The sequence below is a fragment of the Amphiura filiformis genome, chromosome 5 (assembly GCF_039555335.1).
Source record: "Amphiura filiformis chromosome 5, Afil_fr2py, whole genome shotgun sequence".
In the NCBI taxonomy this organism is placed as follows: domain Eukaryota; kingdom Metazoa; phylum Echinodermata; class Ophiuroidea; order Amphilepidida; family Amphiuridae; genus Amphiura; species Amphiura filiformis.
Genome location: NC_092632.1, coordinates 29,546,633 through 29,571,368, shown reverse-complemented (window position 1 = coordinate 29,571,368; position 24,736 = coordinate 29,546,633). Strand labels below are relative to the sequence as shown.

The 24,736-nt window shown below is 34.5% G+C and overlaps 1 pseudogene; it reads right to left on the bottom strand.

The window, feature by feature from the left end:
• Nucleotides 1-733: 733 nt before the first annotated feature.
• On the bottom strand, nt 734-18,502 carry LOC140152937 (cytochrome P450 2U1-like; annotated as a pseudogene).
• Nucleotides 18,503-24,736: the final 6,234 nt, after the last annotated feature.

Sequence of the window (24,736 nt, the reverse complement as noted above, 5' to 3'; positions counted from 1 at the left end):
AAACACCAAAAGGTCAAATCTCTTTCAAGTTTAAGATCCAGTGAACTGTGATCAGGTATTTGTTTAAATATTAATTTACTACATTCAATAATTCATTGTGTAAGAATTAACCATGAAGTATTATCATTTGCTGAATGCTGATGCAAAGTAATTTTTGAAATTCTAATTTTTTATTTACCAATTAAAGATAGCAGTAGCCATATTTGTCCAGTTTTGCCATTTGACTAAAACACTGCAGTGTACTTCTTAAAATTGGTACATTGATCTGATAGGAAATGAGTCAAGGAAGTCAATAATTTGCCAGCGAAGTGGTTACATAACTCCCTGGTAACGGGATCACACACCTTTTGGAATTGGTAGTACATGCCATAGACTTTGTGTTGCGATCATTTCATTCGTGGTGCAGAACTCCAGAGCATGATCCAGTTGACATAGTGATAATAATCGGATTACACTTCGCTGCCGAATTACATTTAAATTTCCATAGTTTTGGTGGTTCTTGAGTTAAAGCCAATAAAAAACGGTTTTGGGTATTTCCCCCTCACGAGAAAACTTATGAACATGGGGCAGAAATGACAGCCCTTATATCAAGCTGTGGGATCTTGTTTATAGAACTCACACCATTCTTCTTGTGCATCAGCTTTATTTGTCTCAATATTTGAGTGCAAACACCATAAAGTCGTGTTCCCCTCCAACCCGCCTTAAGTCAAAGAAACACACATACAAGAAAGGATTCTCTTTTGTCATGAAATATTTTATTTTGATCAATGAATCATGACAGGTACCACACATCTCTCATTGAAGACATTATTTAGAATACTGTTACATTATATCATTATTTATACATACAACATTGGATCACTCCACAAGCATAACCAGGTATATATATATGCACTACAAAGGATGTGATTTTTGGTGAGGAGGACGGTTGGCTTAACTTTTAATATTTAAATAGATTCAAATTAGGAAAAAATGGTAGATACTATATACTCCTGGTGAAAAATTCCTCCCTCTTGTTAATGTTCGCTGAAGAAAATCAAGAACATTTTGTGCTTGTTTCACTAGGTTTCTCTTAAATTAATGTGATATTCAGCTATTTTACAGCCAAGAATGTCTGGTTTGCTATGAGTTTTAGAAAAAAAATTCTTGTTTCAAAGCAGCAAAAGGTAGATTCCATGATAGCACAATGCAATATTGATTCCTTCTCTGAAGGGGCAAAGAGGAAAGATTTTATTTACCAGGAGTATATTCTAGCCAAGCTTTATATGAATTAAAAGTGCATTGATATGCAGTTTTGATTTGAAAGTTGCATAATTTTATTAACAATTGTACCTTTTTTGCATTTGCAGCAGTCCAAACCTTTGACATTGTTGAAAATATGGAACCTTGCATGCCCATATTGATTATGAACGATACCAGACTATTATTTTGATACCAGCAATTCAGAATCAAAGTTCAGATAACCACAACTGATAGGTAAGGCTATTTTATTAATTTGTAAAATGGTATAAATACTAAATCACATATTGTAGTTGGAATTTGTTTCATGTGCCCTAGTAACCTTTAAGATTTATATCAATCAAAGAAAAATTTATTTAAAATAATGAAACTCACTGATTTAAAATGTTCCAAAAATATTAAGGCATATCTTTTTAATAAGTAACTATACCGGATATTTCTGGTTTATAATTTTCATGTTAAAACTTTTATTTTTATGTAATATTTTCATTTTTTGCAACCTCTCATACACATAGTTATGTAAGTATGCAGAGAGCTCTCACAATGCATTTAAATGTGGGCTTAATCCGCTTATGTTCAAGATTGATTGTACAGGTACAGTAGTTTTGACTACTGATATAAACTAGGCAGTTGAAGTGAACAAGTTTTTGGAATATTTTGTTGTGAATAAGAAATGTAACTTAAAGTAAGCACCATTTAGCAATATTAAATTCATTATGAATACATGCTCTGTGATTTTTAGCATAATTCTCATCTCGCCAAAACCCATATCAAATCTCCCAACCCAACACAAAATAGTACTGCTGGGTTCATAGATATATGATAAAGGCTTTGGGCATTTAAAATTGGTTGTAAGATAAGTTTGAAACCAGTATGGTAAATTATGTTGAACTTGGTGCAGCTCCCAAAAAAACCTCAATTTTACCAAAACACTGAATCAGAGTGCTGAAAGACCCTTGAATTTGATAATTCAGCTCTTAAAGACCCCTAAATTGCTCAATCCTTGCATTTTTGTTATTTCCAGGCAATCCAGAAAGCCAAAAAGACCCTTGATTTGGAAAGTTTGCAGCTCCTAAAGCTGCTCTTTTACCGGAACATCATCATGATCATCATGTCCCAAAGACCCATCATCTCCAATTCCGGCTGATATGCCCTCCAATTGTTTTCATCAAATAAAATGAATACACCAGTACAAAGGCAGAATGGCATAACAAACATTGAATTTCAAAGTGTGTAAAACTGAAGTAGCTATTGATAAAATTCCACATCCAGCTAGCATTAGACTCTGATTAGCTTCAATTGGCCAGAAATTAAGGGCATATATTTACATAAAAGTAGACTCAACTTATTGTGTAAAATCTCTCCTTTTTGTTCATTTTTTGTGTTGCAGTGAATCAAGAAGCACACATTTTATCCATCTGTCTATACAGATGTAAAGCAACAATCAATGCTAGACATATTGCGATATACCTATTATATAGATTTCTGTAATCTGATTGGCTAAAGGGCATAGTAAACTCGCTCGATACCCATTGCTCAGGGCCATGTGATGGGCATGGTCAATCATGGTCGATCATTCATTCAAGCACCGTGATAAGCCCAGCGCTGAATATTTGTGTTTAAACAAATATTGACTACTTTAAATTCGGGCACGGTTAAAATTATAGACCCTTCATGAACTCAAAATCATATTATGACCCTCGGCACGAGGGCCTTGGGTCCTAGCATGGTTGTGAGATCATTGTGGTCCTATAATTATAACCATGCCCCTGATAGCAGTCAGTATTCATTGTTATGAAACTTGCCTATTTAGTAATAATCAGAGTATAATGACAAGATGGCCTGGAGAATTACCAGATTATGTGTAAAAAATGCATAGAGAGAAAAATAGGGAGCACTATTAATTATCTAACTATTCAATATCTTACAATAACAACTGATAGATAAGCTTGCATTATATTTCACTATACCCGTTTTTGTCAGTATCATCTATAAATTCTATAAATAGTTTGACATTCAATGATAATTTCTTGACAGTGTCCATAATTTTTACAGCTGTGTTAATATTTATACTTCAAAAATAGTATAGAAATGATAGTAATGATGCACCATGTTGTGACAGAGTACAAAACGCTTCTTGACCTATATAATATTGGTGATTGTATACTTGTCTTCAATTTTAATTGGTCTGTTTGAATTTGAAAAACAAGTTTCTTAAATTACCCTTAAACCTTTTCTTGCATGTATGATCATATGCAATCTAAAACTCACCAAATATGATTGCAAAAGGATTAAATAATGTGATGTTCCATAACAGATCATATTTTCATAGAAATCTGGATCAAATATGTGATACGGAACTGAATTAGCCTGTATTATTTCATCTTTTCTGCACTGTTTGGTTTGCAATCCAGTCCTGCAAAAGTACAGCTTAATAAACATACATTTCCCAGTCACTATTTTAAATAAAATTGCCAACTTTCCAAAGAATGCCAAACTTAAGGTAACACAACAAATTGTCTTTTTGCCAGCTATTTATAATTACCTTTCACATTATCTAAGCCATAAGTTATCTGTGTTATGTCTGTAGCAACATGCTCAAGATACTCCAGGCTTTTTACGGTTTGACAGCCAGACAAAATGATGTTTTGTTTTACTATTGTACCATATTCACTGTAGGCTTACACACCATGTGAAATGCATTTTTTTAAACGTCAGATACAATAATTACAATATTGTCCATTTCACTTGATGTTGTATCTCTAAATTCTACATTTATATCCCAAAAGTGTCATGTTTTAGATCTCTTTCGTAACTGTTGCAATGGAACAATTCTGAAGTCTCCTGGTCACAAATATAACTAAAATCTGAAATATTTACAATGTTTTCTCACACTTAATATTTGGCTATTCCAGTTGAAATCCATACGCCCCATGGTAGACATAATCTAAATCTTCCAAACAGGTAGTGTGAATTTCAAATGGGGTATCTGAATGGGTGACTCCATTTGAAATCTGCATGTACTTTCTGTATGGGAGATTAAGATCGTATCTTCTAAAGCAGGTGTATGGATTTCAACTGGAATAGCCCATTTACATTATAGAAACACACTCCCACACACACACACCCTTAAGAAAATAATAATTTAGTCAGTTTTAAAAATACAAAATATGTGCAAAATATGTAATAATTTAGTATAAATACAAAGACTAATAATAATAACACACAGTTAAGTATGAAATTATGAACACAACACAACATACACTCCCAATGATATAATGTAAGGTTTTTGATGTACATTACGGAGTTATCTTCCCTTTTGTTTTCTTTCACAATTTATACATAAATGTATAGACAAATTCATCTGCAAGGTGCTACAAAACATATAATGATATGCTTAATACACTAAAATTCCTTTGTTTTTAACAATTTCATGAATAGCACACTCTCAACACCAAGATGTGGACTCTAACCAGTCAACCCACCAAGCCCGTCTCCTGAAACGGAAATACTTATTTCTGCACACCATCTTTCATGGACTTTCGATAATCAGTATCACTGGTATGTTTTTAAGTGATCCTCAAATGCTACCTCACCTGGGTATGTTTTAAACTAGCTTTATACTGAATATCACTGCTTGTCACACACTTTTCAAATGATTGCATTGCATTTTTTTACAAGTGGGCTTTTATCTATTTACATATTTTAAATAAGATTTGTTAGCAAAAATTTGGAAAATCAGGTTTTGCTTACAACAGTACAAAATCAAAAACTTTTTGTCAATATTAATTTTACACAATTAATTTTTTAATAAAAATAAATCAAAACCACATTGATTTTATAATGTCACAGACCATTGGAGGTTGTAATTTAACCATTCTATTTACACTTTTTGATTAAAATTATAATCAACCACCTGATATATTTTTTTATTGAAATTATTTATTAAAACCAGTTTACTCAAAAGATTAAACCAGTTTTATTGGAAAGTAGGTGAACTGTGCATGTGGTGCACAAGCAGCATAATCTTGGTTAAATTGACAACATTTTTTACAAGTAAGCTTAAAGGGAAGTTTACTATGGACAGTAATAATGGTTAGACACCACTTGCTTTTACAGCAATGTGTCCAATGTGAATGTTGAAAGTCTTTTTCATCATGTCTATTGCAGAATGAATACCATACTAGAGAGGTAGCCATAGCGTTCTGTTGAATCCAGTATGCTCTTCGTCATCAAAGTCAGACTCTGTCTGGAGACGGCATATGTTACATAGTCAGAAGATCTCATCTGACATCTTGAAGCTTCTCCTGGAGTGCTGACGCCATTGATCCATCAAGTCATGTGGACAGTAAGCAGCAGTCACATGGTTTTTGGTCCTCACAGTTGAATCATGAGTTCCTAGGTGTTGCACATATTTTGAATGGACTTGGATTGAGACTGATGCCATAGTGCTTCTCAATGCTGGGTTGTGGGTTTTCAGGAGCAGGTGTTAATTTGAAGGTGTAAAGAAGACTGGAGAAGAACAGAAACAGTTCCATTTTGGCAAGATTCTCACCAGGACATGCTCTCCGACCTGTTGGCACAACAAAAGAAAGTAGATATATTGTAAGTAATGATCTTTTTAGAAAGAATTTGATCACAAAAGTAAGTTATTACAAAACATCGCATATCTTTCACTCTACAATATCTCACACGTCAAAACAGAATGATTGAACCTGCTGTAATCTTCATTATTTTCCTAATTTCTGTCTTCCTTAAGGGATCTAGGATGAGCGTTTATGGCGTTTCGACAGTATTTTTTGTGGGACATGATAGCACCTCAGACGTATCGAATTGCATTCTGAATACAAAGCATGTCTTTCTGATATCAAATAATTTTCCTTTTTTGAAATTCACGATATAATACAAATTATTAAAATTTGATATATAACAGTCCTCAAAATAAATCTAATGATATATTCTTAAAGTGTATGTAGCTGGGAGGAAAAAGTCCGACGATCAATTGAAAATGTTGACCTTTTATATTGATGATATGGATTTTTTACCCAAAAAGACCAATTTTTTTTGGTGTTTTGGGGAAAAAAATCCATATCTTCAATACGAAAGGTCAAAATTTTCAATTGATGGTCTGCTTTTCATCCCACCTACATACACTTTAAGTATAAATCATCAGATTTATAAAGTTTACTTCAAGTACTGTTAAATATCAAAAATATCAATTTTAATGATTTGCCATAAAATGTGTATTACATTGCGAATTTCAAAAATCAAAATTATTTGATATCAGAAGGACATTCTTCGTATTCAGAATGCAATTCGATATGTCTGATGTGCTCTAATGTCCCATAAATACTGTCCATACGCTCATACCCCTTCCTTAATGTACTAATTAAAGTTATATTTCATCCTAAAACGTTTGCTGTAAACTTTTTGCAGTTTAAATAATTTGCATTTGATGACAAACAGTGTTGACTTTAATTAAGTAATTGTAAGCGCATAATTGGTGAATATCTCAGTATGTCTTTTCAGTAAGATTTACATAAATGGTAAAATTATGCTTTATTTCATGTAGCTTAATATGAGTTATCATTGGTGACCAAGATATTAAACAATTGGGCCAGCTTATTTTAACAATTAAAACCTACCTGCAGAGAATGTCATTAGTGCTGGAGGGTGAATAGTCTTTCCATTGTCATTAAGAAATCTTTCTGGTCTGAAAACATCTGGCTCTTTCCACTGTGTAGGGTCTACATGTACAGAATACAAATTCACATAAATAGGTGTGTCTTTGGGAATTTCATAACCATCAAGTTCTGTGTCTTTTGTGGTCTTGTGTGGGAAAGTAAGGGCTGTAATGTTTGCCATTCGCTGGATTTCCATCAGTGTGGCTTCCGTGTAAGGAAGTCTGGGCTTGTCCGTAATACTGGGTAAAGAGTCTTTGCCAACCACTGAGACCAGCTCTTGGTAGACTTTCTCTTGGATTTCTGGGTATACAATCATGTATAGAAGTCCCCATCTGATGGTTGAACTCATTGTCTCTGTACCAGCAAAGATCATGTCATTAAGGATATGATACAAGTATCTTTCTGTGAATGCTGATGTTTCACCATCCCCTTGTGACTTTCTTCTTTCAATTTCACACAGGTATGCATCAATGAAGTCTCTCTGAACGGCGGGATCGCAGGTTTCTTTATGCTGATCAATCATACTGTTGAGGAACTTCTTCATGATCTTGTCAATCTGGAACACCTCACGAATTTCCGGAATGGGCATTTTCATGAGAATGGGAAAGATATTGACAGCGGCTGCATTGGTACCAATCTCTGAGAATCTGTAGATCATGTCCACAAGAAGTTGGAATTGAGGATCTTTGTAGTCAAAACGACGACCGAAGTTGATGCTGCAGACAATATTAGATACACCGATCTCGATGATGTGATCAGGCTTGAAGGGCTCGGGACCTTTCTCATGGAATGCAGCCAAGAAGTGATCAATCTCCTCCATGATCTTTCCTTCAAAGCTCTGCTTCCCCAGACCAAAGTTGCGGAGGGTAGTGAGGGTGAAACGTCTTTGTTCACGCCAAACAGGGCCATAATCTGCAGTCACAATACCTGTAGCAAATGATAGTAAAAATTAAATATCATTAGTTAATTATTTCATGACATTAAAATTAAATATAATTGTTTTATTTGAATAAAAATATGATGAAGAGATGATGAAAAATGTGTATTTATTTTTGAAGTAATTTAACCCAGGTTTATTTGTTTCATATCTTTACCAAATTCATAACAGGAATGACTTGCAGAAAACTATCAAGACAAGGTATGTATTTTTCATCACAATGCCTCATTGTCTTTATCTAACAATGGACTGCACTATATTTATGTTAAAATGGATACATACTTTTGATACACAGTGTTATTGTTTTTCCATAGCCTGAGTTACTAAAATCTACTTTGTTAGCAAAACTGTACAAAGCAATAGTTTGTTTTATGAGTTACACCTGAGAAAATTCATTCTGAATCTGTCTAATGGTATGATTTTGAATTTAAATCACATGTAATTGGAAGCCCATAAGCCAAGTCAGCCCAATCAGAGCAAAGAACACCCATGAACAAAACAACTGTTGCAGTGTTGTCAAGCACAGCTTCCGTGCAGTAACTATTCATTAGAATTAACAACAGCAGACTTCAAAGGCTATCTATGGATGGCACTTCTTTTAATCCAGATTGATCCAGGCCTAAATTGGACTATTTTAAACCAATTTCAGCACACAATATAACATGTATGCACAGCACAAACACATTTTGTATGTTGCATTCTTATTGGTTGTTAATCTGGATGCAACATTAGTAGTAAGGGTGTATTGTGAAAATTGGAGATCATAACATAATACATGAATCCAGATCGATGTGGATCTTTGAAGTGTGATATAGATTTTATGCCCGAGCTCATCAGACTTTCCGAAGTGTGCTCAAGTTCAAAGAGATTATGTTCTTGGCTAATAAAGTTTATTATTATGTTACATGTAATGGCTACTAACGATATATCACAAGGTTTTCCTCTTTTATAATTCTTTTGAAGGCATTATCTTTGAGCAACTATTACACTCATCAAAACAAGAATTTCTTTCGAAAAAGACATGACACACTTATTAGATTTCTGTACTGTCAGTCATGCATGTGTGCTTATTGCTTACAGGTTCAGAATTAGTTTTAAGATGTAGAGATATTTGTCATTTGTCAAGAAACAAACCATGACCAAGATATGTCCAAATCCATTTACAAAACCATAGTGCAACCTTTATAAGCACATTTGAGTTGTAAATCATCATAGAAAATATAGGTCACCTTAAAATGGATTGATGAATAACCTAATTTTTATCAGGTGCAAAGTTACTGGGTTTCATAATGCATTTCAAAATGAATGTAATTTTCAAGCATTGAATTGATGCATCATTTATACAGTATGTCTACTATTTGTTGATACATCTTGTTAACAATCATACTTGACATTTGATGATATTTACCACTGTACTGAAACAGTAGATGCATTATGTTACATAATGATTTGCTGCTTGTACTTATGCTATGCTATGTAGGTGTATGTTACTCTTAAGGTCAATTCCATTGGCATAGGAAGGATGTAATCACAGAACCATGATGCTTTAAACAATGAAATACAATGGCAGGTAAACTTTATAACAACAGATAGGTAGAAAACAATAAGATTTTTTCCTCAACAATAAAACCCGTGTGTGGTATTTCATATTTGACAATAAAATAACATTATTTGACATTTGTGCATCGACCTTGACTGATCGTAAGCCGTTTGGTGTAACGTTGATAGCATTTGTCATGTGGCAAGTGTCCCAGCAGGATTTTACGCCAGTCAGTTTGGATTTAAACATCTTCCCACAATGCATTTCAAAAATACTGTACAATATACAAGAAGTATTAGTTGAGAAGCTGCTGTATCACCAGTGTCTATATTGCAATCATGACCCATTCAGTCATTTATAGATATTTAAAGCATTTGCTGGGCTCATGGGCTGTGCAGTAAGTCACATTCATGGGAAGCATTACCCCTTTCTTCCAATGGGGAATATATCAGCAAATTAAATGAAATTTTCAATTGAAATCAGGTTGTAAAACTCTGCATTCAGGAAAAAGTCCAGAATTTTAACATCATAATAGTAAAATACAATAATTGGATTCTTGCAGAATAACTGTTTGCATTGATATCAGGTAATATATAATTTTCAATTAAAAACCGTTTTGAATTTTTTAAGCATAAAATTCTACCAAGCTTTTGTGGGCAAGCACCTAACAATTTGACCTTTGACCAAATACATGCACTACTGCATCAAAGCATCAAAGATATCACAAAATGTTGGCTATTAAGCTAAAGTTTACAAAGTGCACTGTGACTTTTAGTATGGGCACCACATTGTATTGTGGGTAAACATTGATTCCACCTCCAATTTGGATTGGTCCGCCGCGTTATCAATTGCTCTTCTCAATTTCGATGGCACTAAAGAGAGTATGTTCACAGCTCCTTTTGACCTACTGTCAGTGCTTGTTAAATCGTGATGAAATGCGAATGACATGACAAGTGTCGGCCTAAAACAGGTGCATATATATGTAGCTTTTTAGTGAACTTTGGTGAGGGTATGAGAATATCCACCCTTGGCAACACGCTCCAATTATCCAGATTGAAGGTAGTACGTGGCGGCGGGACTTTAATACTTTTTCCTCAAAATACATAAATATTTTTTTGCCCATTTTAAAGGAAATAGAACGCATCAATACCAATACCTTACTTTTGTGCAGCAAGTTGTGTAGACTTAATACTCTGAACTTAGCAAAAATTGGTTTGCAAACTTAAAGTGGCGAAATTGTAGAGGTGGCTGAGGTATGAAGTTGCATCAACATTTGGGGGGAACATTTATATATCCGGTACTTTGTTAAAGCACCTTTCGGTTCAATTTCCTTTGAGGATTCGTCACTTGATATCGTTGGCACCTGATTTTTCTCTTTCTCAGTATCTAAATGTTTGACTTCATGAGGTAATATTTAACTTCTTGAAACCTTTTGAAAGGTAATTGCAGCAATACTTAAGCAATTACTACAATAGAACTCGTGATAAAGATTGGTTTATGCGCATTTGAATGGTTTCAAGTTTTGTCCAAATCTACTTGAATGTTACATTGGGAGTACCGTGATATATAGCGAAAAAAGAAACCATTATTCTCTATTTTTTTGACAAATCAATCTACTCAAAACAATGGTTGAGTGAAGGACTTTAGTCAAACATTAAATCTGTAACACAACTTCTGTTATTTATTTAGTGGCTGCAATGCTTTTCAATAAAGCTTGATTATAAAAGTTAGCATTGTTGAGCAATTCGTCTATTGTGTTCAATAAACACTTTTCATTTTATCGTAAGTTACATCATTTTTGAGGCCTATTTAATATAGGAAATAAAAAAGTTCATCGACCGATGATTTTGTTATCGCTATACGTTTCGATCTTTGGATGTCTGTAGTGAAACGTTTTCAAATACTAGAAGTAGATTGTGCCGTACGATTATGATTATGATTTTTATACAAAATATATATGCTAATGTGTCAGAATTTAAACTGCAATATGTTTGACAATTCCTAAGATGACTTGTGAATATCTTGGGTATGCAAGACTCGACTCGTACTGAATATAAACTGCACAACTTTTGGTTGCTTTTGCAAGCTTTGTTGTATCATTGAACATTGCTATACTGAAGACCATTTTGGTTCATGCAGTGATAAAATATAACACTGCTACAGGTTGCAAATAATTGCAAGAAACATTCCAGCATTGTTTATTATTTATCTACACATATTTCATTATGAGCTATTACAGTATATATTTTATGAGCTTAAATGGCTTGTCAGTCGTTAAGGTACTGAGTGCCATATAGACTTTGTACATGTACTATAAAAGGATAGCTATAATTGATGTAATTGTAAGCTAATAGATATTGTGATGTGCAAGCTTGAAAAGAAAACGTCTGACCAGAGCAAAATATTTGATCCAATGAAATTAGCCACATATCTGTTAATTTTTTGATCACTTTCAAAATTGCTAGTACTTATTTTATTAGGGGTGAAGTTTCGTTTTTTGTGAACCCCAATCAAAGAATCTTGAGATATAGATAAATTTTCCTGTTTCTGAAAAAAAAAATTCAATAAAAACCAACTAAGTGTATATCACTTTTTGCCTTCATTTAAATTTTCAAAATCATATGTGCCATCCAACCCACTAGTCAATCTGCCTTCACTGATCACGCTATACTGACATAATGTGAACAGAAGTGAAACACGACGCTGAAGAAAGCCAACGTGAAACCCAATAGCTATGAATGCAAACACAAAGAATCACTTAGTCCCCTATCGCAAAACCATGAACTTGAATCCGTAGGTATTTACTTGAATCGCGCGTCCAATTTGTTCGCATTCAGCGACCTTCAATCGAACACTGACCTTAATCCTGACCAGAATTTGTCGCGCGGACCAGACGACGACGAAGCATCGATTTTTAACGCTTTTCGACTATGAATTTCCGAATTTTATTCCTCAAACAAAATTAATATAAGTGTTTAACTACTGTTTAACAATTAAATTTTTTGAAGTCGCCTTAATTACTAGATCAATAATTAGAAATATAATGATGATGGAATCTGAAAAATATTGTACTTTTAATTCATCTCCAGACATGCTTTAAATGAAAGATGTAAAAAGTTAAATCGTCGCAAGATGTAAATTGAGCAAGGTGCGTTAATTGCCAGGTTGTATATCGCGGATGAAGCCGCGGCGCCGTTGTCAAATTAATTCATTTCCACTATCATGAGTGTACTACTACAACTGCTTTAGTTATAACCAGGTTTCGTTTTATGTTGTTATAAATGACGCGGTCAAGATCACGCTTTATATTCAATAAGAGAAGTTGAACTTGAAACTTTATTGGATATTAAGTGAATTAAATAGATGACGTTGGTATGTAAAATTTCCTGTCTGGTTTGAGACGATTGAAATATTGCAATTGAAACACGGAAAGGTTGAAATGGTATAGACACTGCACATGCTTTACCGCACATTTGCACTGGAGGGTTTGAAAAATAAAGTTTAAAACTCAAAAGCATGTATGTTTCGTTCTATGAACATCAGTCATCAGCAGTAGATAGCAAATGACGTTGCTATAGCAAACGGCGTGGAATGCTTACTTAATTGGCCGTATCGTTGCGTGAAAATGCAGTGGGCTTATCCTCTTTTGCCGCCTAATGTACAAATCATGCACTATATAAAGTGAGCGCGGAAAAGTGATTAAAATCTATTAAACTATCCCTGTATATAAGAGCAGAATTAAATGTAAAATCATGACTACAAACAAAGTTACTGGTATTAACTTTTAGCATTGACGTATGCTTGTATGAACGCACCCGGTACTTTTTTTTCCGGTTGTGATAAATGTTCGCCACATGTACTTTTTATATCAAGAAAAAGTTCAGAAAAAATGTGATAAGTATCGGCCATATTCAACCAGTCATTGGTCATAATAATTACATGTTCAACAAAGAAGTAGGATTGTGTTCTCTTACAAGCTCGCGGTGCTGAAACTGGCTTGCCCCTAGAGCTTAAACAATGCCATTTAGTGCATACCAAACCTTCTGTAAATGTCGAATGCTCAAAGACAAGCTTTAGAACCACAAAATGCATTTGGTATATATAAGGATTAATTATAGCCTAAGAATATAACATTTTACCGATATCGAAATGCCTTTTATTGTGTTATATTTTCAATTGGGCTGCCTTAAGCGCTCAAAGCGCCCAAGTTCATAGAGCCAAAGTCAGTTGAGGCATTCGGTAAAAGCCTGCAGCCATACAATACTTTAAAACGTGCCTTTTTTTCTTTACGAAGTGATAACAGGGTTCCTAGAGGCATATAAACTACCCAGTGTTTCCGCAAAATAATGATATTGATATTATGTGTGCTAAATTTTCCGTTATCAAAATCTATTCTCTATCGTTTAAAACTTCGTAAAGAAAGAGGTTAAAAGGGTTACCCTTTACCTAGGTGAGCTGTACCGTGGATTAAGTGCGTTTATTAAGCTGTAATGATTTCGTGGATTAAACAACCGGTTTATGGTTTAATATAGCGGGGTACCCCGTTTTACTATAGTAAGGAGTAAGTACTCGAGACCTATATTTTTAGGAAAGGTTGAAGGACATGGCACTTTGTGTTCGAGTCATGGTCAAGTTGCATGGGAACTAATTGATTTAAGTCGCAATTTGGCTTTTCATGAAGTCAAGTAATTTCAAAAGTTAAGACACTGCTAGAAAAACGGCTATACGATGTGGACGTCGGGATAGAATTGGCTAAATTATAAAACGATTAAAAGCACATAGTACATTAGTACCAGGCCAGACGTGAGTTATTATAATATATTCCTCTGCAGCGCAAGTGCCGGTACAGTGCAGTATTACGAAAGAAACACTAGTAAGTATAGTTGATAAAGGGCCAAACTACTTCTTGGTGTTTGTTTTATATCGCGTATTGGATTGGGGCAGAGCTGGGATTGGGGAAGACCTTCCATGTTGACTCATAATGATGATGTCATCTGCGTAATGGGTGATGTCACATTTCTGGACCAAACCAAACCATAATATTAATAAGTTAAAATAAAAATACAATGTGGGGATTGGGAACATGGAAGGAAGCTCTGGAAATTCTGCAAGACTTGTACATGCATGTGCGACATGCTATTCTATGGCCAAATCATATTGATTGAATATGTAAAAAGTTAAATACAGGCTATATTCAAACATGTCAAATGTAGCCTATATAGTACAACAATGTTAAATTTAAAATGCTCTGAAACAATATAATTGTCTTGAATAAACAAAATCATGCGAATATTAATTACATGTGTATGTTACCGACATGATAAACTTACATATGAATGATAGTGTTTTTCAAGACCTCCTTTTCGATGTATACAAATTACTTCCGACGATTAATAAGCATTATGGTAGGGTTGTTTAGAATAAAGGAACTTATTGTAGAAATTTAATTATTGAAGCTAGTATAACTTGTGGCTTAAATTTAAGCAGAATGAAACCATTTGTTTTACTCAAGTTACAAAGTCTCAACGTTTTACATTATGTATTGTTTACTATACAATGATTTACAATTGGGTATTAACTTACAGCCTTTTTTGCAAAGTTGAGAAAAGACAAAAAACTCATCTGAAATCTAATGTGGATTAAGTCACTGAGGCAAATGAAGTTAAATTTAATCAGACCTGACCGAATCGAATTGTTTCTTTTTTGTTTAATCAATGGTCAAATTGTAGCCGTTGGCTGCAAAAAATATGCAAAATACTGCAAGTAATACTGTGTGATATTTTGAAATACCTTTTGTGTTTTAGTCAATAAGTTATACCAGTCTCAAGGCTGGCTGGGTGGTCGGAATCTACATCGATTTCAAAAAAATTCAAATCGATTTGGGAAATGTTTTTCATGATGCATCGTATCGGTGGTGGGTTGTTTTTTGTTTTGTCGTCCTTAATTTTACTGTATTTAATTATATCTCATGAGAAGAAAAAAGTCAATTTATTACAAGAGGTGCAAAAAAAACAAAAAAAACTGAACAATTCTGTTTGCAGCAAGCAACTTGCTATCATTGATTATAGTAACACGTGTTATAGTATCAGTGTGTACAAGTCAAATTATGTTTATATTTATCATCTTCTCTGCTTTATCTAGTCTATTCCAAAGTTCAAATTCATTGTTATCATATAGTGAGTTTATATAAATAATATACCATAATAATTATATAATATGATACGCTGTTGCATCAGAATTGTTGTTTGTGTGATCATTTAAATGTTCCAAACTTGTTTGTTTTGCTGTATGAGATCATATAGGCCATGTTTGAAGGTCTGACGAGATAAAGGTGATCACTAACAACAACAAAGTCATGTGCAATTATTAAGCAATTTCATTCTTTAAATGTGTGAACTATAGTGGCAATACTCTTTATGTACTGTATGTATATTTTGATAAATGTAAATGAAGAAATATTTACATATTGGGTATTCAGCACGTTTTCATTCTTTAAATGTGTGAACTATAGTGGCACTATACTCCTAAAGTTAACTATACATTTTGATAAGTGTAAATAAAGAAATATTTACATATTGGGTATTCAACACGTTTTCTGGTGTGAAATTCCAATTTACTCATACATATTTTATGCACATCTGACTTTTGACTTGTATACAAACATTTATAATATATTGTCAACAGTAAAGGAACTGTTCTTTTAATCGTCATCTTAATATGTATGTCAATTTATTGTTGCTTAAAATGCAAGTGGTTCGAAAGCAATATTGAATTGTTTTAAAAACATCTTCGAGGCAGGTCTTTCGAGGGTTTCTTTCCTTTTTGATGTTGATTTATAGTCTGTGCCATACTTGATTCATATTGGCAGAAATTATGTTACACTTACACTAAAGTTACGCAGGTTACACAATTAGCAACTTGCCGAAAATTTTCTCAGATTGCATGATAGGACTTGTCTTAAAAATCGATCAAAATAACGACTTTAGTAACATCAAAATATCAATTATCAATTACTACAGGAAGCCATCAAATCTGAAAGAAAAATATCACCTATAGCGCCAAACGTTCTTGACAGTCGGATTGTAGTTGCATTTACCATCATTGACAGAAGTGAAGAAGTTATGGATTATCATTGTTCCTGAACGGAAATACAGTTTAATGCAACATATCGATTATCGTTAGGTCTTGTCACACCACTTCTACCGTCCTTCATCAAATTGGTAATTTTAGCAAGTTACGTGATGGCTAGCTCTGGAGCGATTTGATGTAAAACAGTTTAAGTGTTTTAGTCACATCATTTTTTTCACATTTGCTTTGAACCAAAATGACATGCACGACTTCGTTATCATTATTTTGGAACAAACTTTTGTAATCGAAAGAAAACTCGGATGCCTTTGGATGATTTTTCTCTGACGTCAATCTGGGTTACGATAAAGCCAGCCATGTGCATGCAAAACTTTTAGGCCGTCTGCTTATAATAAATCTTTTGAAAAATTCCTTTTGAGACCTAACAAACTATTGCCAGCAGAAGTTCAACCTGGTGTACTTTCTCGCCTAGATCTACATCAAGACCAAAACGGAAAACCTCCCAGCAATCGCCTTCAAGATAAGCTCCCAGACGCCTTCAAGTCACGCTTCACAGATTTAAACGTCGACGCGGTGCAATGAAATGGTGGAAAATTAAATAACCTTACAGCTAAAACAACTCTTAATACCTTTAATATCTACAATTTGTATGATTCAATTGAGTGCAAATATTTTATTGTGGTGAAACGGTTTGTTGATACAGGCCAGGCAGAGTGTATGCAAGAGGAGGGAACGGGCAGCAGACTGAAACAGTTCTAGTAATTTTGCGGGGAATAAGAACTCCAAACCGAGTTCAAAAGAATCTTGACGTTGATTTCCGATCAGAGAAAGCGTTTATTACGTTTATCAAACCAGAGATCATGAATTGGTTTGTTAAGACGTGTGTATATCGGATCGTGTCCATGTCCATATTTCTGCTTCATTTAATTTTTCGCTCTGTCACTATACCATAAACTAAATACTTCATGGCAACTTGTTCCTGTATGATTTGGGGTATTGATAGGCAATAAGTCAGACCAGAACTTTGTTTTCCCGTAGTGAAAAGACATGTTAATAAACTGTTTATTGATTTTGACACGTTTTTAATTGCTCTTGTCAATTAACACCCATTAAATATCAATTAGTGGTGAAAGCATATGCTACACATGATATACAGTCGCCAAACTATGAATGGAGTACACAAGACATATATTTATATACTCTATCGCCGTATTTAACATGTATATACCAAATTCTTCCATATTTCGAAAATGTAACAAAGTACTGCTGGAGAAAATATGTAAGAATTGGGCTCTTGCTTGTCGAATACGGTAATTAATAGACGTAATATGTCTAATACACTCAATTAACAGTTTAGTGAATACTTTCTTTCTTTCTTTATAACGTTAATGAGACAAAGTCTTACCTTGGCCCTCTGTGAGTTCTTGAGTCAGCACAAGATGCGGTCTTCCTGCAAATGCTTCAGCCTTCTTCACCAAAGCTTCTCGTACTGTTTTGAATCCGTTCAACACCACCACTCTTTGCCCACCAAGATTGATGCTGAATACATTGCCATAGGTTTTGGCCATCTCCATAAGAGTTAAATGAGGTTGCTTCCCTAAACTGAAGATGCTACCTACCACGGTAAACCCCATGGACCAGGAGGTAAATTCTTGGGTCGGTTTCGGTACCATTGCACTACCAGTGCTACCACTAAGAACGAGATGAAAAACATCAGACTAGTTTGAATAATCAAGAGCATCTTGACAGTTTGAATGTAGACGCCGCAGAAGAAATTGAATTGTCAGAAAGCTGAAGAAAAGTTTTGCAGTTGCAGATCAGTTCGACTGAAAATTCACAATATTGATAGATAAAAAGTCCCAACGATGTAGAAGCTATAATAGACTAGAGTAAGAATCCGTAACGTTATTTTAGATAAAACATGCTGTAGTAGTATAGTAAAGACAAATTGAAGTTTGCTTTCGGCTTTGCTTTAAGCGCACACGTGTATGGTTGGATTTACAACTGAAGCTATCAACAACAGACTTGGCGTATTTATAAAGAAATCTTATCACTGAATTCAGCAGAGGCAGTGATTCGACTTCTTGAAGCTCCGCCCCGTTAGAATTGGATGGCGCAGTTTATGAATGTGGATAGTACAATGTACATGCTGTGGGCGGTCTTTTTAACATTCGATTCAGGTGAGACGATTGTCAGGGTACATGTAAGGCCGAGTAATGATGTAGAACATTTTGGCACTGAAGAAGACACTACAGCTGCCTGTTTGGAATATAATAATGTTATCTAACCAATGAAAAGAATGTTTCTACAAAAATTTAAGTAAAAAAAGTTTTCCTGCAAAAAAAACTCTCTAAAAAAAAAAAGTGTTCCTGCAACAGGCTTTGTATAGGTATAAATTTAGTCGGCTGCTTCATCATGTTCATTAATAACAGCAATGTTTGGTTCTGCGCATCTCCGGGTGCATTCACGTGGAAAAGACGTTTTCAATTCGACATTTCTGATTGAATTTGATTTTATATCTATAATTCGACACGGTTACAAGATGTTTGCAAATAACGACGACCTGGTTATACATCGAATATTCTACGTATACTTGGAGTCTATTTCTGTCTTTTTTATTATTATTATTATTCTTTACCCAAAATGCTGATATAGTATTATTAAATACCGACTATGGGAAGGGTTTCTGTCCATTTTAAACTGAAATAACAAGGTAAAATGAAAGAAACCCTACTGGCTATTTTAACTGTTTAACATGGAGTTCTGTGGATGACAATTATAAGTTTATGTCCAAATTGCTCTGTTGACCTACAGACACAACAAATTTGGCTGATTCCATTTAGGTATAAGTTGGGACATGTGTAAACATTACAGGTATCAGTGCCAAAAATCAGGTTTGGAAAATAAATCATTATAAGATCATACATTATGGCTTTAACCGTGTTAACGTTGGTTTGTTTTGTACATGAGGGTTGCCCATGAGTTGATGCATACGATATATCGATCTAAGCAAAGGTGGTATCAGTTGTAAGCATTATTGTATTAACCACCGTCGGCCCGCAAATTAAGTTTGCCCTATCAGCGAATCTGGAGTTCCTTTCTGATGCCACTTAGAACGCAACCTTAAAAACGGTTCTTTGCTACCCTGTATATAGAACCGTCAAGAGAAATGAGTTCTTGAAAATTTGAAAGAATCCCAAAATCTAAAACTTTTAAAAATATTTGACTGTTTTGTTTTGTTTTGTTTTGTTTGAACTGCATTTTAATATTGGACTAATTAAAAAGTGGAATGAATAAAATTATAATTTTTCAATTACAGAAAATAATTATGCTTTAAACAAATAAATTGTAGTTTAGTTTAAAAGTTTTTGATATTCCCGAAGAAACCGGAAGATGCATCTCAGAAGGCGTGGCCAAAGCGACTACACCACGCGCCCCAGTCGTTCAAACCCCGCCTTCAAATTTATTTCTAGAAAATCTATTTATGAATGAGAGAAGATATTTTTGGCGGTATTTCCACTACTTTTAGCTTTGCTGATCTCCTCTCTTAAACGTAAATAATGATCCTTACTGCTAATAGAAAGCCAAGCTCAAGTTGCCCGAAATCCATTTATTTTGGTTAGAGATAAATAAATGGTTCGCCAGGATCGTCAGCTGTTCGGTTATTGTCAATACATAGTGGTGTGTGTTGAACTTGGGGTGTGCCGGATGACAGATGAGATGGTGCCCATCATGTACTTTTTGCTTGGGGTACATGTGCAAAGTTGGTCCTCATGGAAGTTCAAGTTGAAGTTCAATAATAAGCACTCATCCGTCTGATCTGCCGAAAAACTTGGAATTTAAATGAATAATATAAAATATACAGGCCTATGTACTTTACATAGACTGATAGTTATCATTATTAAATTAATTGTATATAGATATGTTAAATTTTAATTCTTTCGTTCATTTTTTATTTCTTTAGCTTTTTATTTATGCTATTTATTTACTCATGCAAGAATAGCATAAACTCGTAATTCATAAGGAACCCAATATCCTTTCCTCGGTTTAAAAATGACTGATATTGACCATCAGGCATAATTGTTGGCCGTTGCGAAGATATTGTGTCTAATTGCATGTTGTTTTTTCTCTTTCTATAAAATAAGATAGAAAGGCCATGTATTTTGTAATTATGGTGTTAAAATAAAATTTGTTGGCAGTAGCACCGTGGCTGTCAGAAGATTTAAAAAAAGATATTGTGGATAATGGTATGGATCTTTTTAACGGTATTGACATTTTCTTGATATTTCTGTGCCATGCAGTATTGATGTTTCGGACAAATCTCCACGCATTCGAATTACAAAAATTGTGTAACTAATTTTAACACAGTTTAATACATGATATTCAAATATTTAATATGACTAATTACTCTGTACAACAGGTGCTCTGTACCTTCCCATAGCCCCCAGCCTACCACAAAATTTTCTTAATACCGGTAATGATCATTATTTCAGATTAAAACACCTCAAAGCGCAAAGCGCGTGTCAGTGAGACTCGAACCGGTTTACCTGTATTTTGAATCATTTGTAGGTATTTCAAAATGTTTATTAAACTTCAAAGAAAAACAAAAGTGGTTTGCCTACGGAGCTCTTTTCATTTCAGATGAAAATGGCATTTTGACATTTTAAAATAAAGTCTCAACCAATGTTGATTGTCTACAATGGGCATCTTAAGGTAACAAAGCCTGTAGCAAAATTGGTAGCGCTATTCAAATTTCCACGCGCCTATTCAGAAAAGAAATATTTTTCTCTTTTGTCAGCTGCTCCCGCGGTATGAATGAAGGGAAGGAAAAGTGCAAGTATTAATACCATTATAATTATAATGCGAGTAACCGTGCATGTTTTAAAACGTTTAATTTCAAACTTCACAAGTCATTTGAAATAATTTTCACCAGGTTCGCCATCGCAATAATAAAGGAGACAAGAAGAAAAAGTGGTCCTGGGAATCGAACCCGGGACCTCCGGTTTATTTTATGACCTGAGCTGTGCCTTCCCATCAAGACCCAAGTGTGTCTCCACACAGAGCGACCCTTTAACCATGCACTTGGCCACATGTATAAGTGCATGGTCACTTAATCTTCTCTCCCGTAAAAATCATTTTCGAAATCATGGTCGAAAGTCATTTTCAGAATCTATAAAGTCATTTTCAAATCCAAACTTAATCATGTTTTATGTAAAGACGGTTTTGTAAAGTAAAATTCATGAACAATGTCGCAAAGATAGTTGGAAATTGGAATCATCACACAGTGGGACGCTGTGTGTAAAGATCTTTAGCACATTGGTGTTTTGATCATGCAACATTTAGGCGATTGCATGTCGGATTCATTTATTCTCCCAAAGTTTCAACATGTAACCATAAAGTTTGTGAAAACCATAAACATGATAAAGGAGCATTTATTCTTAATTGTATAAATTGTGCGCAATAAAGATAAAAGATAATAAAGTGTATATGTGTCTGAACAATGTAGCCATGGTAACTGAAAATAGGCTGAACAAACTTTGCTCAAACAAAATCAAGGTGTGATAGAAGCAACTTGGCTAGAAGCAATCACTAAATATATATGAACCAAACATAACATCATCCTCTATTTGCATACTAGTCAATATTCAAGAACCCACATTCTCATTTGATCTCAAGTTGACGAGCATGAGTTTTTTGCACCTAAGCCGTTAAAAGGTCATTCTATTGATGTGAAAGAATATTGAGCTTAAAGAACTGTGTCGTGATGGAGGAGATCCGAGTAAATCGTGTTAAGAAAACCCGGTAGAGGTTAGGGATCCGGGTTAGCTATAGCTCTATACCTTAATACTCTCCAATACCCCTAGTGATGAAGGATGGGCCAAAACGTCATCCAGGCACCCAAACGTCATAATTTCCGGGTACCTTGCAAGTTTTTCCCAACCACTGTTCACAGTTCCAACGAATATTGGCAGAGAATGGATTATGTTGGTATCTGAGAAAATTAAAAAAGTGAGTTTTCAGTTACTTTTATTTACGTATTAAAATCATCTTTATTTAGAATGTTGCGGATGCTATTTTGGGACGGGAGATTTAACTTTAAGCTTTTCTTTATACTTTTTCCGGCGATGTTTATCGCGAAAATTGATCAAACGGGATCATAGTTTAGTTGGTAAAACCCTGTTTATTAGTCATATTAAAAACACATTTGTATATTTAGGTGAAGGTATGTGGGACAGGTTCATATTGAGTAATTTGAACACATTCTAACGTATTATATTCTGTTGAAAAATTAAATAAGTTTGCTCCAAATTGTATAAGAGGAGTGGACACCGTGTACCATGGTTTTTTTTATTTATTATTATTTTTATTTATTTATTTATTTGCATTTTTTTTCTGTTGCTCCTTTCAGGTTATGAGTAGTATAATGAACACGGTTTCAAATATGAATTATAAATATGGTCACAGTCCATTTAATTTGCACAATAATGGGCGACTATATAATGTTGGATTTTGGACGGGTAACTTTCCCATTTGTTTTGGGGGGTGCATGGTTGTTGTTTTTATGGGGTTTTTTTTTTTTTTGCATTAACTGATAAAATATACAGTATGTTCCTATGCGTTTTAGAGCCGCTTTCATTTTGAGATTTTTATTCAAAATATGGGTTATTTTGGGATATTTCACTCACAATTTTGCATATTTTTGAAAAAAATGCTTGGAAGCATGGATCGTCTTTGAGACGTTACATTTTAATGATTTACGTGTCGGATGTAACAATTTGACTTCATATTTTCATTGGTTAATGTCATTGCGTTAAAGACACGATTACGCATATATAAGGCCATATTCCTTTTTGGATGTAATCATTACCATTTACGCTTAATTCGTGTCATTTACAAAGTACGAGCAAAAAGACACAGAGGCACATCAAATGTTTCATGGAATTATACAGATATATATAGCATTTCTGATGTACAGATAGTATAAGGTTGAGGGGGCATGGGAGCAGAAGGGAAGGTTCCTTTTCTGAAACCACCTGTCACCATGGTCAAGCTGGAGATGGTTTACAGTATCATATACATGATTGTGTCATTCGCAGATGTTGTAATTTAAAGACTTTCAGATCACTTACCAATGCTTACATAATTTTTGGATGTTATCCAGTGGCTTAGCCAGTGGAACCAAGGAGGGCAACTTCCCTCTGTGAGAAGCCTCCCTCAACCGCCGTTGGATGCTGGCCGCCAAGATATTTAAGACTTTTTTTGCCCTTTTTGTAAAACTGCCTCCCCCCTCCTCACCCTTTGTCCCATCCCCTCTGAAAAAGTCCTGGCTGCCAACCTCTTGCATGCTATGGCATTATCATATACTTGGTTTAAAAGAAAAACATTTGTAACAAGGAGACTCCTTCAGAACTTTTTTTTAAATCAAGGGAATATCTAACCAAATCAACAGGATATACGGTATGTCAATTTTGAGATATGGCCAAAAGTGAAGTTAAACTTCTCTGTATTTTAACAATTGTGCTTAGTGACATTTTAGGAGCTATGATAAGATTTGACAGAGTTTTCACTCAATTGGCGTCTGCCTAAATGGACAGGAATGTTCAATAAATGTGAAAAATTGAAATCATGTATAAATTTAAATAATATGCATATTGCTTGACCAAATCACTGAGAAAGTAAAGAGTGAAAAAATATAGGCCTATATATATGACCTATGCATTCCTGCATTTTTCAGTAACTTTGGGTATCAGTGACAGACAATCAGATATGGAACTACAAGTAATATCTATAGGTTTTAGGTCATATGCCTTAATAGGGGGCAAATTCGAAACTGGGATTTGTGACATATATTCCGTTTACAAAAGTGTTTTAACTGTAGAACCAAAACTTTTGTATAAAGCTTTACTGGTTTCTTTTTAAACCTCATTTTAAAGAAAAGTTGGCAGCACAATTCAACACGTTCACGTGCTAGCGGCCAATAACTTTTTTCGAGGAGCGTGCGTACGATTTGTCAATCGCGTGCCGCTTGCCCGTGCCTATCTATGCAGTTTCCGGTTTGTTGAAAAAAGAAATCACCGGAAGGTGAAACATATCTACTGCAGACGACAAGAGTAGATCTGCCTACTCGATTGCTTGTATTGAGTGGGCGGGTGGGAAAAATAACCCACCGGGCGGGTAGGCCTACAGACAAACTGTAGGTATCTTGTTGACACATAGTATTTTACGAATTCGTCAGTGATAATGTTTTGA